Source organism: Athalia rosae, chromosome 3, assembly GCF_917208135.1.
Source record: "Athalia rosae chromosome 3, iyAthRosa1.1, whole genome shotgun sequence".
In the NCBI taxonomy this organism is placed as follows: domain Eukaryota; kingdom Metazoa; phylum Arthropoda; class Insecta; order Hymenoptera; family Athaliidae; genus Athalia; species Athalia rosae.
In genome coordinates, this window is record NC_064028.1 from 20528332 (window position 1) to 20543848 (window position 15517).

Sequence of the window (15517 nt, forward strand, 5' to 3'; positions counted from 1 at the left end):
TCAAATTAGCCAGGCAATTTATCCTACGGACGAATCGGCATAAATCTACGCTTTCAATTACGTTGATTATATTTTCGTAACGTCGCGCTACGGGCAAACTCCGCGACCGTTAGAACGTATCCCCCTCCTCCCTAGAAACTTTGGTAGAAACTCGCAAAAACAGTTTGGTTCCTCTTGGAGTGCCTAGAAAGCTGAGAGAGCGCCCGGATTTCGTGGCTTCAAAACCAAGGAAACGAACCTACGACTCCCCTTCCTTCCTTCCTTCTGGTCTTCCAATCCGATAACTTTGCCTAATTTACTCCCCAGTCTCTGTTATACACCCGGTTTTTGGTCGGACAAAAACTACCCCTTTGATGATGCGCTCCAAAATTGCGCAATTGATTTCCTCTTAGACCGATAGCGAGTATGAATTTGTCGCATCTTGCGTAAAATTTTGACAAATCTATATTCCAAACGTTCGCTGACTTTAAGAATCACGTTTTACGTCGACGACTTCGACTGTAACGTATATAAACTGGAACGAGCGAGCAATCATTGAAGATTACTGAGATTAACCAAAGATCCCTTCAGCTGTTCCAATGCGAACATGAGAATCAGATCGTCGTATCCCTAAATCAGCCGTTTCATCCGCGCGAATATATCAAAGTTGAAAAGAATTGTTCCGTTAACCGGATTAGAACCGAGGATCCTTTTTTCGATCTGCAGTACATTCGATTCGAACGTTTGCCATTTTTTCATATTCAAAGGCGGACGGTTGCAATAAACAGATATTTCAGGAGCGACATCGGCCCTTCTGAAATCTAGGGTAGTCCTTCTAATCCTCGTGAGCAGCGTAGCGTCTCATGGGGCAAGTTTACGCGCTGTACCTCCTACTCTCCATCGTATACACGAGTTTAGTTCCTCCCAACGCCCGAAGGAGATCCACCAAAACCACCCCCATAGCATCTCCCCAGTCCTACCCCTATATTCCTTCTAGTCCCCTTACTCAGCTACCTCATACCAAAATCCTCGATAGCTACTGCAGAATTTCCTCCCCAGATCCACCACCCTTTGTACAGTGACTTTAATTACGTCTTATCGTCTCTACCCACAAGTGGTAAAGGTAGGGGAAAGTTTAAGGAGAAGGAGATGGAGATGGAGATGGAGAAGTAAAATCTAGGGGGTGAAAGAGACTGGAGTTTAGAAAGGGGCCGATTGGTCGCGCGACGAATGAACCGACGAGAACTCACCCCCAAAGGTTTCTCAACCCTCCCATAATCTGTAGTCATCTAAAATTCGGTACGTCTTTCCCTACGTTTTTTTTTTTGCTGCTCCGATCTCGACGATGTTCGTGTCAATGAAAGTATGATTTCAATCTTACGAATAACTCGGGATACTGCTCAAAATCGACGGGGACAATTATGGAACAGTTGATCAGGGTTACTATTTTTTCCTTCAACGTCCAATCGGTCTGGATGTTCGGGAATCTGGGTAGATGTATATAGGTACACGCCTCCCCGTTTTAGGAGTTTGCGGGGGTGCCGATCCTAGAGTCCACTTTCATTAGTCCTCTCAGCAACTCAATCTCAATTCGCAAGTCTTGCCAACCTGCCTCCGGCAATCTTACGTTGAATCAATAATTTCGCCCTTCAAACATACCCTCTTCTCATCCCCAAATAGATCCATCTTCGTGCAGATATATATACATTCAAGGGTATCATCGGACGGATATTCTTCCCAGGTTGAAAAAAACTCTTCGTCATTCCCCCCGCGGATTTGAAAAACCTGTTTATCCCGTATTCAACCAGATTTTTCGGTAATCCCATTGTCTGGGAAGACGTGGTCCGTTTCCCATTCCGTAAACTTGATTAGAAGTTCACCCTCCCCCGACCAATGGCAATCGTTACTTCCCGCGTCTCGCGCTATCTACGTAGACTTTCGGCTTTAGATACTCTACCCTTAACTGTTACCTTCCCCCGACTTCTCCCTGTCAACTAATATAGCCGTGAACCATACATACCTATGTACACGCTCACTGTATATAGGTAGAGGCCAAGTTTGTTGCTTCGCCAACGTCGTCGGCGGCGTATAGCTACACCTTATACCCCGAACCAACCTTACCTCGTACCTGCACTGCCCCTCAAAAGCTCTCGATTCTAACTTCGGAGGATAGTTAAGCTCCAGACTCACCCTAGAAATTTGTGGGGGTCGAAGTCAGAAACTGTTCAGAAAATTGGCGCGGGCATATGGAAACCGAGTTGAAATAAACTTGTGCCGTACCCTGGCCTGGTACGTCACGTGGGAATTATTTTCGACGATCATCCGTCACGTAACTTTACATGGGGCTTGTGTAAGATTGGCGTTTCTAAAGGTATACGGCGAGTGCAGCCGGTTGTCTAACGGAGTAATATATTTCATCAATTTCCTTGATATTCTAATCGCGGACGGTGGTCGGCAGGGGATTGAAGATGTTCGGAATGCCTTCGCTCGCTGTATGGAGAACAGCTTGCTGCAGCCGCCTTACAGCCAATTCAAGCTCCTTATATATATACGTATATAATACCCGTATAAGTACAGCTAACATTAGCTGGTATACGTACATGGATTGTGTAACTAAAATAATGGTGGGTAATAATCTTGAGGGTGTTCGTAAAAGCGGATAAGGTGGTTCCAAGGGAAACTACTACTCCGTTCGGCGGTCTCAGGAATGGAGTAATATTAATTTCACGTCCCTTCCGCCGAGTACGCCCTTTCAATCATCTATTTATTGCCTGCAACATCCAATCTCAACTTTACATACCTACGAAGATATCGTCTAGATACGAGGGGAGTGCCCGAGGATTATTAATTTCCGCAGACGTATAATATCAACGACGTTCGAATTAAACGCCGTTTCGCAAAGCGCCACTGACGCCTCCCGTCGAACGCTTCGTTCGATTTCTGTTTTTTTTTTTTTTTTTTTCTTCTATCTCTTTTTTTTTCTTCTCCCGCGACGCCCTTTACAAAGATATCGCGAATTATTTTCACGTGAAACGTTGTGCGAAGAAACTGCGGGCGATAACCAAGTTTTCCGTGGGTAGTTTAATTGGTCGGAACCTTCCGGGGGGGGGTTTGGAACCCTCTCGATGTGTTCTGGAAAGTCCGCGACAGGATGTGTAGGGCAAGAAAGATAACTTCGTAGAGAGGGTAAGACGCGGGACTCCGGAGGCAAAACCCGACTGATTGGACGTTCGACTGAAACTCACCGAAACCCGGTGGAAGACCCACACGAAGACGAGTACCGTTTCTACCCCTTCGGCTACCCCATCGACTTCTACGGCAGGCCTCTTAACCACCGTCAATGATGAAAGCAAAATTATATACCCCCCGTTGAGAAAAAAAATATGGCCGACCGTCAAATGCAATTGCGAAGGGTCTGCAGGAAGACTGAGAACGTGCGTTGGGTGAACTTTAGCGTTGTGCCCTCGTACTTGCGGCGAATGGAATATTTCGAATACGATAACGTTGACGATGTCGAAAGATCGGAAGTTTATTTCTCATCGATAGATCCATTGATTGATTGCGCCGTGATTATGTCCACTGTGCGACCGGCCTCCAAATTGACAGATTTCGGTGTGAAATTTATTCGGGATCGTCATGTTTACTCGAATTGACGATTCTTCCTCGCAAATTGGTAGAAAATTCGTCAAATTTTCATTAGCGTTTCACTTCACTCGAACGTACCGTATCTCAGAATATTTTACTTATTTTACACACATCGCAGACAAATTGCAGGATAATCCAAAGCTCGATTGCCGGCCTTATGTGAGATCGCCCGTAATTTAGCCGATTGAATTACCAATACGATAATTTATAATCGTCGATGTGGTATAATAAATTGGACGCGCAATCATGCGAAATACGATAATGTATACCTTGAATCGGATCCTTTCGATCGTCATCGGAGACAGAAGCCGAGTATTTTCTGTTTTTTTTTTTTTTTCCAATTTCTAATAATCCGAAGACGAGCATTGGTCCGCGCGGGGTCCTTATTCCGTTGAATTTGAATGATCCCTTAGTCCTTAGAGAACAATGGTTACCAGGGGGTCGCGTCTTAGATAGCATCTGCAGCATAACCGTAGAGGGGAATTTCGAACCACCCCCCGGTTCTCTCTTCACCCCATGGTCGCCGCTCCTCCCTCTATTTTCTCATATCTCCGGGCGTATATCGTCCCCGATTTTCAAGCCCCTCCGTAACCCACCCCCACCCCCTTTCGGAGAAAACCGGTGTCGCAGATTCGAAACGCCGCAAAGTGCCTACCATCTTAACGAACATATTGAGTTATGCCCGATGTTCGACGATGTTGCTAAATATAGATCGGTATTGGAAATTTTCATCCGTCCACCCCCTTGCCACCCCTCGGCAACGTGACGCAATTATATAATTTAAACGGTTAGAATTTTAGCCGTGATTATTTATGGACTAGAAAGTGATTCGTCCTCTTGCCAGCTCTTTTGTTTTGCCCCGCTTAAATTCTGGTTGTAAAGCCGCTGACGTCTTTTGGTAGAGAACACAACGATAGTTACGAAAGTGGCCGTCAATCTTAAAGGGGCAGCTGTTTCTGAAGGCATTCATTAGCGAGCTTAAGGGTCGTGGTTCTCTTCGTCTCAGTCGAGGGGGGGGGGGGAGGGGGGTAGACTCAGCCGTTTGGAATCTTTACCGAAATACCCAAAAGCCAGTTATATGTATACGGAGAGATTCACTGCGAAGGAACAAGGAAGGGTCGCTGGTCCTCGAGCAGATCTCAGCTTTTGTCTCAGATAATAAGCCTGCATTGTTTGGAAACGCAACCGACCTCCTCCTCCCCCTCCCCCCCGCCCCTCTCCCCCCAATTCAAGATTATATACCTCATTCGTAACCCAAAACTTTATCATAAAGACGCACAATCGTACGAACATATTGTTCCCAACGATCTGTACTCGATGCCCGATGATTTACATGCGCGGATCGCGCAGCGACTCAAATTTCGCCTGTAAAATATTCCCTCCCAGCTGATGAAAAATCGCGACGGGGATGCATCGAGTCCGTATTTAAAGTTTTCGATGTACCGCGCAAGGTGGTGTAGAGTTTCGTTACCGTACGGTAGGAGTAAAGTTATATCGAAGGTTCCCCGAGGGAGAGTCGAAGTTCGGTGATTACCTAGGACTCTCCTAGGAGCCGGTAGTTTCATACTTTGCCTTCTAGCCGACCTCCTCCTAAGGTGGTGAATGCGGCGTGCGGGTGGAATGGATCGTCGTAGCGTCGTTCCTCCGAAGGTATGACGCGATATGTATATATGTATAGGTGGTACCCATAACGCCATACATCAGAACCAGAAGGGTATGAAAACAGGTTGAGTTAGTAGAGTTCCAAGTTGGAAGACCCTTGCGTGTATACGTAGGAAGTATGTCGGTGTACGTGCGCCGCAGAAGCTCGATGCTGCAAGTATTATGTGAGTAAAACGGGATGGTATAACTAACGTTATTGGATGTATAAGTATGTACGTATAGCGCGGATCGAAGGGGGTAGAATCACCTGGGGGTGGTTAGTAGTTGGTTTTAGAAAGTAGTGCTCGGTGGTGGCCCAGGAGAGTTTCCAGGCAATGCAAACTACCCCATACCCTCCCCCCCCCCCCCCCCCCCCCCGCCTTCGTATAAACCTGAGGAGTTGACTGACGACTGATCGCCCCCTTGAGTAACGATCGCCTTCGGTGATTGAACGTCCCATGCACTCGGAGATTCCAACCGGCTCCGTCCGCATCCTTTATGACCAGATTAAGTCGAGGTATCGTCGAACGATCTCTGCACGCTCAACACCTTTCATTTCTATTTGAAGGAGTGAAGAACGAGAGAAAATATTGTGGTGTAAAGAGGAACGGTAAAAAAAAACCACCCCTTGAGATCGAACCCTGAATATTCGACGAAGCTCGAGATCATCGTTACTCCTTGGTCTTTTTTGGAGGGTAAAAGAATCCGGTGATAATGTTTTTTCGATTTTTCGACGATAACTTATCGGATGGCGGGGGTTGCCATTTTGGGATATTTTCGACCGCCATACTTAGCTAAGACGCCCCGAGTAATAAGACACTCGCGCAGTTCTATTATTGATTATTTCATCCCTTAGGTTCACTAGAGCCACCTACGCAACGGATATTCAACCTCCAAGTGGTCAAGCGTTTCCTTTTCGTAATACGTACGATGGTCAGTAAGGGTGAGTTCACCCAGTTTACGGTAACCGCACGGTTTCTAGCTTCGATTTTCATGACATAAATGGAGAGAGGGTGGAAAATTCACTCGACCGACAAAACAGAAGCCCTTGTCTTTTTCTGTTTTTTTTTCTCTTTCTCTTCCATAAAACTTTCAACTTCGAAAACTAAATAAAGTAGACATCTTAAACGGCAAGACGGATTGTAAAAAAATAACAAAAAAAAAACAAGATTCACATACTCGACACTCACCATTGAACCGATTTTAGAAACCATTTTTTTCACTCTATTCAACTACTCTTCCTTTTCGTCTTCGTTTTGAAATCGAATGGTCAAACTCTTTCCCGTATCCATATTAGTTCTGTCACCGACAATAATTTCATCAAGACTGCGGTATTTCCGGCCAAGGATTCTCGACTGCGAATAGGTTTTCGGAGACTAGAAACCAGTCGCGCTGGTTTTCCGATCGCACGAGGGACGTCGAGGGCAAGGGGACGTACGGGGTTGACCAACGTCCAGCGGTGAATGTAAAATGAAGAATGAAAAAAAAAAAAACAACAAAAAAAATGCACACATACAATTTAGCTACAGGGGAAGGTATGCCGATGAATCCCGCAGCATCCTGATGTACCAGATCGACCGGACAATGCGCGATGACCGGTACGCTTTGCGTTTTTGTACGTGTACTGGACACTGGTCAGTTGCGACGAAAATTGAGATGATTAACCGGTCCGGCAGATGTTGTTCGAAGACTCGGCGGCTCACGCTCTCTGGTCCAGCTTCACATCGACGGTTCCAGGTGCGCCCGATGCTGTTAAAAAAACTGACGAGGAGGGAGGAACGGGTTTCATCGTTTCGAGCAGATCCCGAAATCATTGGATGAAAAAATGCCTCGTACCTTTACCTTGTTTATTTGATTTCATAAAATGTGGAAAGCTATTAGGGGATTAATTATCGTACAGACGAATTATCGCCCTGGCTGAGGTATGAAAATGAGAAAGCGAAATAAATGAAGATTGGTAAAAAAAGAAAAAAAGAAAAAAAAAAAAAAACGTAATAAAATAGCGGAATAATCTGAGGCGCGTTGAGCTTTGCGAGCAGCAATTAGTAAAGCTGCGAAGGAGCATTAAGAATCCAGCGATGCAACGGCAGAATTTCTGTATTTCTAACAGAAAATGCGGGAGGGATGTTTAAAGTGGAGCGTTAGTCGCTCTATTCCCGGTTTTGTAAACCTGCAGCATCAACCACACCACCGTAGCGCGTACGATATAACGTATAAAGGTTGTGTGGTGCTAATAGGAAGTAATAAAAAATAAAACTTCCCTGTGGGAAGTATATATAATCCCTGAAACCCTGTGAAATAAACTTAAACTCGGGTAAATAAATAATTAAATAATTACTCGCTCGCGCTTTTCGTAGTTAGGTAGGTATAACCTAATACGAGTGGCGGCAGCGGCAGCGGCAGCGGCAGTTGAAAATATAGCGTACGTGGGATGAGGGACACGTATGAATGACTGATAAAATTTTGTCCCCTGCCTATGTACGCAACTTTTGAAAATATAAGGAAACGTAGCTTATTTAAATAAACACGTATTTTACTAAGCTGTCTGCTGCCTATGCACACACGACGACCTCCCCCTGCGACCCCCGAGTCGTTAGTTATAGGGGTTGAAAAAAACAAAAAAACAAATAAAAAAACAAATAATATACGTACGCGTATCCTCGATCCTAGAAAGGGTATGCGAAGGGGAGTGAAAAAAGAAACGAGAAAAAAAGGAGCACGGTGGGTATGTAACGACGTGTTAATTGCCGTTTAATTAACGTTTATAGAAACGGCTACCAAGTTGAAATGAAAGGTGAAAAGAGAAGAAAAAAAAAAAACAAAAAAAAAAACAAATGTAAAATCATAAACGAAAAAATAAAATATCATTCCTACGGGATTGAGGGTAGATTTTTTATTTATTATTAATTGACTCGCTATTTTTATTTTATATTATATTATTTTTATTCCAACTGGTATACACACTTTAATATCACGACGAGATGATCTCGGCCCTTGCGGTTTGTCGTAAACCGAGCGTTTATTTCATGCAAAAGTTTTTGAAGGGTAAAATACGCTAATTGGAATGCTTTAAGCTCGCGCGCGGGTAAAGTTTTTGCCTCATTTTCATTTAGCGCGCTCTCGCGCACACCTTAATAGCTGCTGTTTAAATACCTTTGTTTTTTGCACATACCTGATACTTTCTCTCTCTCTCTCTCTTCAACTTGTGTTCGTACTTTATATTTCCCAAAGAAATTTCCCAAAGCTTTTACAGCGTAAGTTTTATCAATCAAGCCAGAAAATCTCGTTTCTCTCAACTGTGCTGAAAATTGAAGAAAAAAAGAAACGGGAGACAACGTCAAAAAATTAACGGGGGTTTTACCATCGCGTTTACCCGGCTCGTACATCGGGGATGAGAATGTACACCCCTGAAGTAATGGATGAAATAATTCGGGGTGGGGGATCTTAGGGTAGGAACTGTAATTTCAGGTTTTGAGGGGTGAAACCCCGCCGTCGAAGAGGTGGTGTTCGAATAAAGCGACATCCTCGAGGGGGCGTGGCGTTTTCTTACATGCCACACCAGATGAGAAAAAAAGAATACACCCCCTCGCTCGATCTGGGTGATGAGGAAAAAAAAAAAAAAATACAAAAACAACAAGAAAAGAGATCAGATGCGAAATCGCGAAGACAAGGGAATTAAAAACGGAATGATTTGCAGAGGTGGGAGGTTGAGGATGAAGGGGTTGGAAAAGGTTCAAAGTGTTGTCCGTTCTAGCGTGGGTTTATGTCTTCCGGTTCCTTTATCCGGTATTATTCGCGGGCGGTCCTCGTGCGTTCCTCTCTTCAGTTTCCTCCCTCAGATCGCAATTGCTGCTTCCCGCTACCCACCGCGTATACATCTCTTATTTCTTTTAATATCCATCTCGCCCTCTCTCTCTCTCTCTCTCTCTCTTCTTCTTCTTCTCTCTTCTGTTGTGCTGATTTTCTGCCTGCAGGAACAATAAAACACGTTCATGAATGAGCTTTTCCTCCCGCCTCCCGCCTCCCGCGTCGACGACTACCCCTCTCTCTGTCTCTCTCTCTCTTTCGACCTGGGGGCGCGGGGGAGGCTCTACAGCCCGCGGTATTTCACCTCGTTTTATCGTCCCGCTGTATTTTCCCCTTTTGTCATTAAATCGCGTTTGTTTGTCTCTAATAAACCCGAACACGATTCACTCATTGCCTCCGATGAAAATAAAATAGGGGAAATCTGATAATTATATATTATAATTGGGGATTAGAGGAGAGATTGCTGTGCACGTATTTTTATTATTTCACAAGTATTTCCAAAGAAACTCGCGGAAGACTTTTTTTTTTCTTCTAATCCTTAGCTGGAATTGAAACAGATCGATGGAATCGATTGAATTTTCAACGAATCGGATAAAGAATTCGGTGATTTATTTCACGACGATATCGACGTCCCACCGTCCAAGCGAAGATGATTCTAGATTAGAACCCCTGGGTCTCACGTAGGATACAGATATACACCTACAACAAGCTAGGTAGGTAGTTATAGATATAACTACAGTCGCGTATAAGGATGCTCCGCAGGTGAAGGAGAAGTAGTATATAAGCGAAGTGGTTTCTCCAGGCGATCAATACCCAACAACTCGGCATCACACACACACACACACACACACACAAAACCAGCATCTCCACTTACACACATACCACCCCAAAAACTTGGTGTCGTGTACACTCGCTCCATAGAATATACACGTACGTGTCACAATTGCGCCTCTGTAGAACGTCCAAGATCGCTCCCGACTATCTGGGAATTCGAAAAACGACCCCTGGACACCGAACGAAACCGTTTTTTTTTCAACGTCGGATAGCCCGAGTCTTGAGAAAATTTCGCATTTACGAATTCGCGCCGAATATCTTGCGTTGCACGCCAACGCCAGGGGTCACAGTCGGGTGTAAGGGGTGATATCCCCGAGGAGTCGATGCAAGAGATTCGCTCTCCGTATTCGTATATATCTCTGTTTTCCTGTTTCACCCCCGTTCGCCACCTCTTTGGCAGAAGCGGCGAGGCTTTGGGCCAATGAATTCGGTAAAGGGGGACATTTACCTGGTATACCGTCAGGAATCTACCTATATCTATCGCTCGCTATCTATCTATCTGCCGTGCGGTACGAAACGTACAGAGAATCTCTCTTCGATACAGAGTCAAATAAGGGTGGTTTTCGCATCTCAGCGAACTCTCAGGGAAACCGTAACGTTCTCTATGCTATCCGGTATAGATATGGCGTTGGGATGAGAAAGCCACCCTTAAAGGCCCCTCCAGCTTTCAAAGCAGATATATTTACGCTCCAACGAATATACAATGTTACGTGCGCGTCCCGCCTTCCCACCCGCTATTCCCAATACCATTAAGCGTGCCGCAACGATTTGCCCGATGAAATTTTTTGGACTTGAAAATTGGAAAAATTCAAGTACACAATCTGTTCATTTTCCAAGTAAAATGTATCAAGTTTTTTTTCGGGGGTGAGAAAGTTCGTCGCTGACCAGGGGTTGAAAATGGAGGGATTGCAGGGGGTCCTTACGATGTGGCTCAGTTCGGGCATATAAACCAGCTCCCTGATCCTTTGCAGTTTATATACCGTTATCCCTGGCGACGTTATAGCGTCGGACACTAACCCGTGCAGCACATAAGGCAATGCGAATTTCGCTCCTAGTTATTTCCGGTGGAAGAGAGGATTTCAGAAATTTGCTCGACTCGGAACAGAAGGACGTTCACGCGATGCCCAGAGAAAAGCATATCGTCAGGATAAGGAAAAAGAGAAGAACGAGTGGAATTAAAACCACATTCCACGAATGATGCCACGTCATTTCTGATTTCTTGAAATCACTTTTTTTAGAACGTAGCAAAATCTTGGTCGAGGGTTTGAAGAGTGTGAAAAGTATCGAGGATGCGCACCTTGAGGGGAAGGAGATATAAGTTTTTCGGTTTTTTTCTTTTTTTTTTTTTGAACAGCTGATTTCGGGGTAGGACAAATTTCGTTTATCTAGTGTAACGCGGGTTTTGAAACTTGGGGATTTTAGTTACGGAGAATAGTTGGGGGAATATGGGGTCCGCAGTTGTTGCTATTTCGCCTAGGATCTGGCCGCAACATGGCGCTAGGATTAAGGATAATCACGCAGCGGTAGCGCCGGCCGTTTTAGAGATCCGTGCAACAGGGATATAGTCAGTTTCCTTTTTGGCTTTCCTACTCCGCCGCACGTTTCTTCTAACTTTAATCTCGTTTTCTCGGCGACAATTAAATATCCCCGCATCCCTCGTTTCCAAAGGATAGTGACACACGTCTCCTTTACCTCACGGTCGATTCGCTTCCTGCTTCGTTTTTATTCGTCGACGAAAATCGGCTGACGTCGCGAATTGAGAAATCCTCTTTTTTCCAAACAATAAAACGAAACGTCGAAACTTCCAAATTTTTTTGACAATACTCTTGGACCGGCGACGTACAATGTTATTGGTCAATAGTTGAGCTGCAAGTATCCCCTCCATTTCCTTGTCCCGAAAATGGGCAAGGGAAGGGACAAGAGAAAGGAAGGTGGGAAGGTATAGTTGAAGGGGTTGGTTGGCGAGAGAAGAGGGGATAAGTGTGGTAGCTGTGAAGGGGTTGGAGTAGATTTCGCCCCGTTGGAGAAAAGGGAGGGTAAGACGAGGGGTGGTCTAACGTTAGTAACTGGGAGTTCTGAACCGACGAGGGTAACGGGGGGTGACAAGATGGCTGCCATCGACCCGTAAACGGGATGCGAAGTAGGGGAAGTAAGACATTTATATCAGCCCGTACGTTGTACGCGTTGCGAACCTCCGTAAGAGGGAGGAAATAACCTCGGCTGGCCCCGCCGAGAAAATTCACGCGAATAGGAGAGGCGAGAATATCCTCAGCGACTTACTTGAAAAATTCAAAGAGGTCGAATTTCAACTGACCTTAGTAACTCTCGAATCGCACGCTCTCGGAGGGATGATTTTATATTTTTCATTTTTTCTTTTGACGCGCGATAAATTTTCCGCCGCTTTTCCCCCCTCCGTGAGAGCGAACGGCAGTCGTTATTCGTGTAGAAATTCACCTACGTATAATACGACTATATACGAAACGGTGTGTCAGGAGCAGCCCTCTATTTCATATAAGTTACGACTGAGCCGTGTCAAACGCTTGTAACTTCGGTGCCTAGTTCAAACTTACGAATGCAGACCCCGGGAAATGGATGAGAATATATACAGAGTGTTCTCTACGCGCCAACGGCGTTCGACGTTCGGGCGTTAAAATAATTCTCCCAACATCCGCAACGTCCGGAAAATTTTTTCTTTCACCGCCCCATTCGATTTCGATCACTACCCGGGATTAATTTCCACGGAATTCACATCTGATTATACGAACTTCGGTTACGATTCGGAGTAAATTTGTTCTCGCAACGCGTTTACCGTGTCCGTTTAACAGTGAATTTCCGAGCTAATAAAAATGATTGTCGGGCGAAATTTTGATTCAAATATAATATGCTGTACGGGGACCACCCCTTAGGTGAGAGAGTCAAGGCTGGATATATATATACGTACCCGCGACATCTCTCTCTCTCTCTCTTCCTCTCCATATACATACGAGATATACGGGAACGGGAGTACTCCTGCTGCGGTCGACCCCGACACACGCCTCTAAATTAACTCTGGGGTCTGTTCTATTAATTAATCTCATTACTTTAATATCTACGCGTATCTCAGGACTGGAGCTAATCAATTTTTTGAAAAACCCGAACGACCTGCGGCGAGACCTCAAAAGTCGAGAAACAGCATCGCTCGCCCATGAGTCGGAATAAAAAGCGGAAGCTTTCACGAATGGATATCATCGCAGGATTAACTTCCGATCGGTACCTCCTCCGGCTATTTCCATCATCATCGTTGTTATTTCTTTTCCATCTATTCTTTTGGAAAAAACGCCACACTAATTGCGAGTGCTGTTACGGTTTGATGTACGCAAACGAAAGCTCGTCGCTGCGGCTCTTTCGAATCCCTGACGTTGAACGACTCGCACTCTATTTGTACCGGACGGTATAGGTGTACGCGGGGTGGTGGTCGGTACACGTACACACGGCGATACGTGCGGACACGGATACATTCGGTAGGAAGTTGCTACGCTTTCTCGTGTATTTCATTTAACGTGTGTGGGAGGTATTTTCTCATGTGGGTGGGCTGTACGTGTTACGTGTGTTTGTATTGTGTGTACGAACGAACGGACGAACTGGATGACCAGGCAGGACGGAGAAATGAGAATAGTGTCGGTCTGTTGCTACCAGAGTAGAGTTGGCGAGCAAATTGCTCAAAGTAATTAATCGCTTTTGCCATCCTGGGGTACCTACTGCCGCTAGCCGCTGCCGCCGCTGTTACTCTATGTACATCCTCTCCTCTCCTCTCCACCTATCTCGCATTATATGATTTACCCCACATTCGCGCCAGAAACTTCGACGGAGAAACGAGAATTTACCCGCAAAAGAATTTCTCGAGATTAAAGGAGAACGGTAAAACCGTGCGAAGAAATTTTCGAGCTTCTCTCACCGCGCGCTGTTAAAAAAAAATAAAAAAAACTAGGGAATCTTAACTTTCGCCGTGAAATTTCGGTGTGGTAAACATTCCGAAAAGCTCAAACAGACAATTCACGAGACATTGCGAGGATACGTAAGTGTCGATGTGTGAAAACGGGGGTTGAAGAGCACCCCCATCGCTGGAATCTACTCGAATTATTTTCATTCAACCCCCGTTTAATTTTTCGGAGCTCGTCTTGGCGAAACGGACTTCCTTTTCTCAGGTATGCGCGGCGGGTGAGAGCGCTTTAAAAGTTTTCCAATAATTCGCGTACGCATCCCCCATCCTCCGTGGTTCTCCGTTGTCCCTGAAAGAGGGCTTCCAACCCTCTATTACCCAACATAGAACTGGGCGAGACTAACCTCTATTGATCGTAAGAAGGCTTATACACCTACGAATCCTCTCTCCCTTACAACGCCCCGAAAATTTTCGATATCTGGAGGCGATGGAATTAATTTTTTTAAATCCACTCTGCGAATACCGATCTCATCCCCGCGACGAAACTTACAACGCGGACCAGTCGAGATCGACGCGAACACGATTAATTTCCTATCCAAGAAAGTTGCGAATATTTCGCCCATCTTCTACCCATCGCCGTGTCTCGGGGTGAAGTAATAATAATCCAAAAACTCCAGCCCGACAACCTTCGTAATTAAGTTCAGCCGTTTTATTCGCCGTCCCAACGGAGACCTGGCGATAGACGCCCGGCATAGAGGCGCGGAGAGCATCGTCGAAAGCACCCTTAGTTTACGCCGGCAGGGTCGAACGTAAGAACATTTGCCGTTGATAAGGGAGATGAGGAGAGGAGAGGGTGGGCGCAAGGGGTGAAGTTAAGTCATATTGATCCCGGTCCAGACGGGGGAGGGAGTGGAAAACCGTGACTGGCGAGGGTGGAAAGAGGGGGCAGTACGTGTTCTTAATCGCCAAGTGACCGCCCTCCGACTGGCCACCCAGAATTTCGAAGGGGGTTTCTCGGTTCTCTACGAGATCCACCACCACCACCATCACCACCACCACCACCATTATTTCCCACCTACGTCTATACACGTATAGACCCTACAGAGACTGGGCTCTTCGGTCTTTCTCGTACGAGCTATGCGTTACCACCTCACTCCCCCTCCCCCTCTTTTGCCACCCTTGAGCGGAATCGCGGCCGCCATTTGGTTAGCCTATTGTTTTCGAGATTAAGTAAGAACCCAGAATTTGATATGTTGCTTGGAATATATAGCCACTGCTCTCTATTGTTTCAAACCCTTGCCGCATCCTTTCGGTAGAATAAGTCAAGAGTATATACCGCAGGTGATGAGGACAAAAACGGATTGAAAAAAGGAAAAAACATAAAACCACGACGATATTACAAAAATCATCCGATACCAACCAGTCGATCGATTCAAGACGGAGGTACGTGACTTGGGACTGAGCGCAAAAAACGCGGCAGCGGACGATTTAACTTCCGTCAGAATCGTGGCGAGTAGACAAAATGGGGAATGAATTTCGCACTTTCGCGTGAATCTCTAACTACATTTGAATCCGTGTGAAAATGAGCTCGTTCTGTATACGAGTGTCTGGACGAGGGGGGGCAAAGAAAATCAAATAAGCGAGATTTGAGTGAGGGATATTTCATCGCACCGCACATCTAATACGATATCA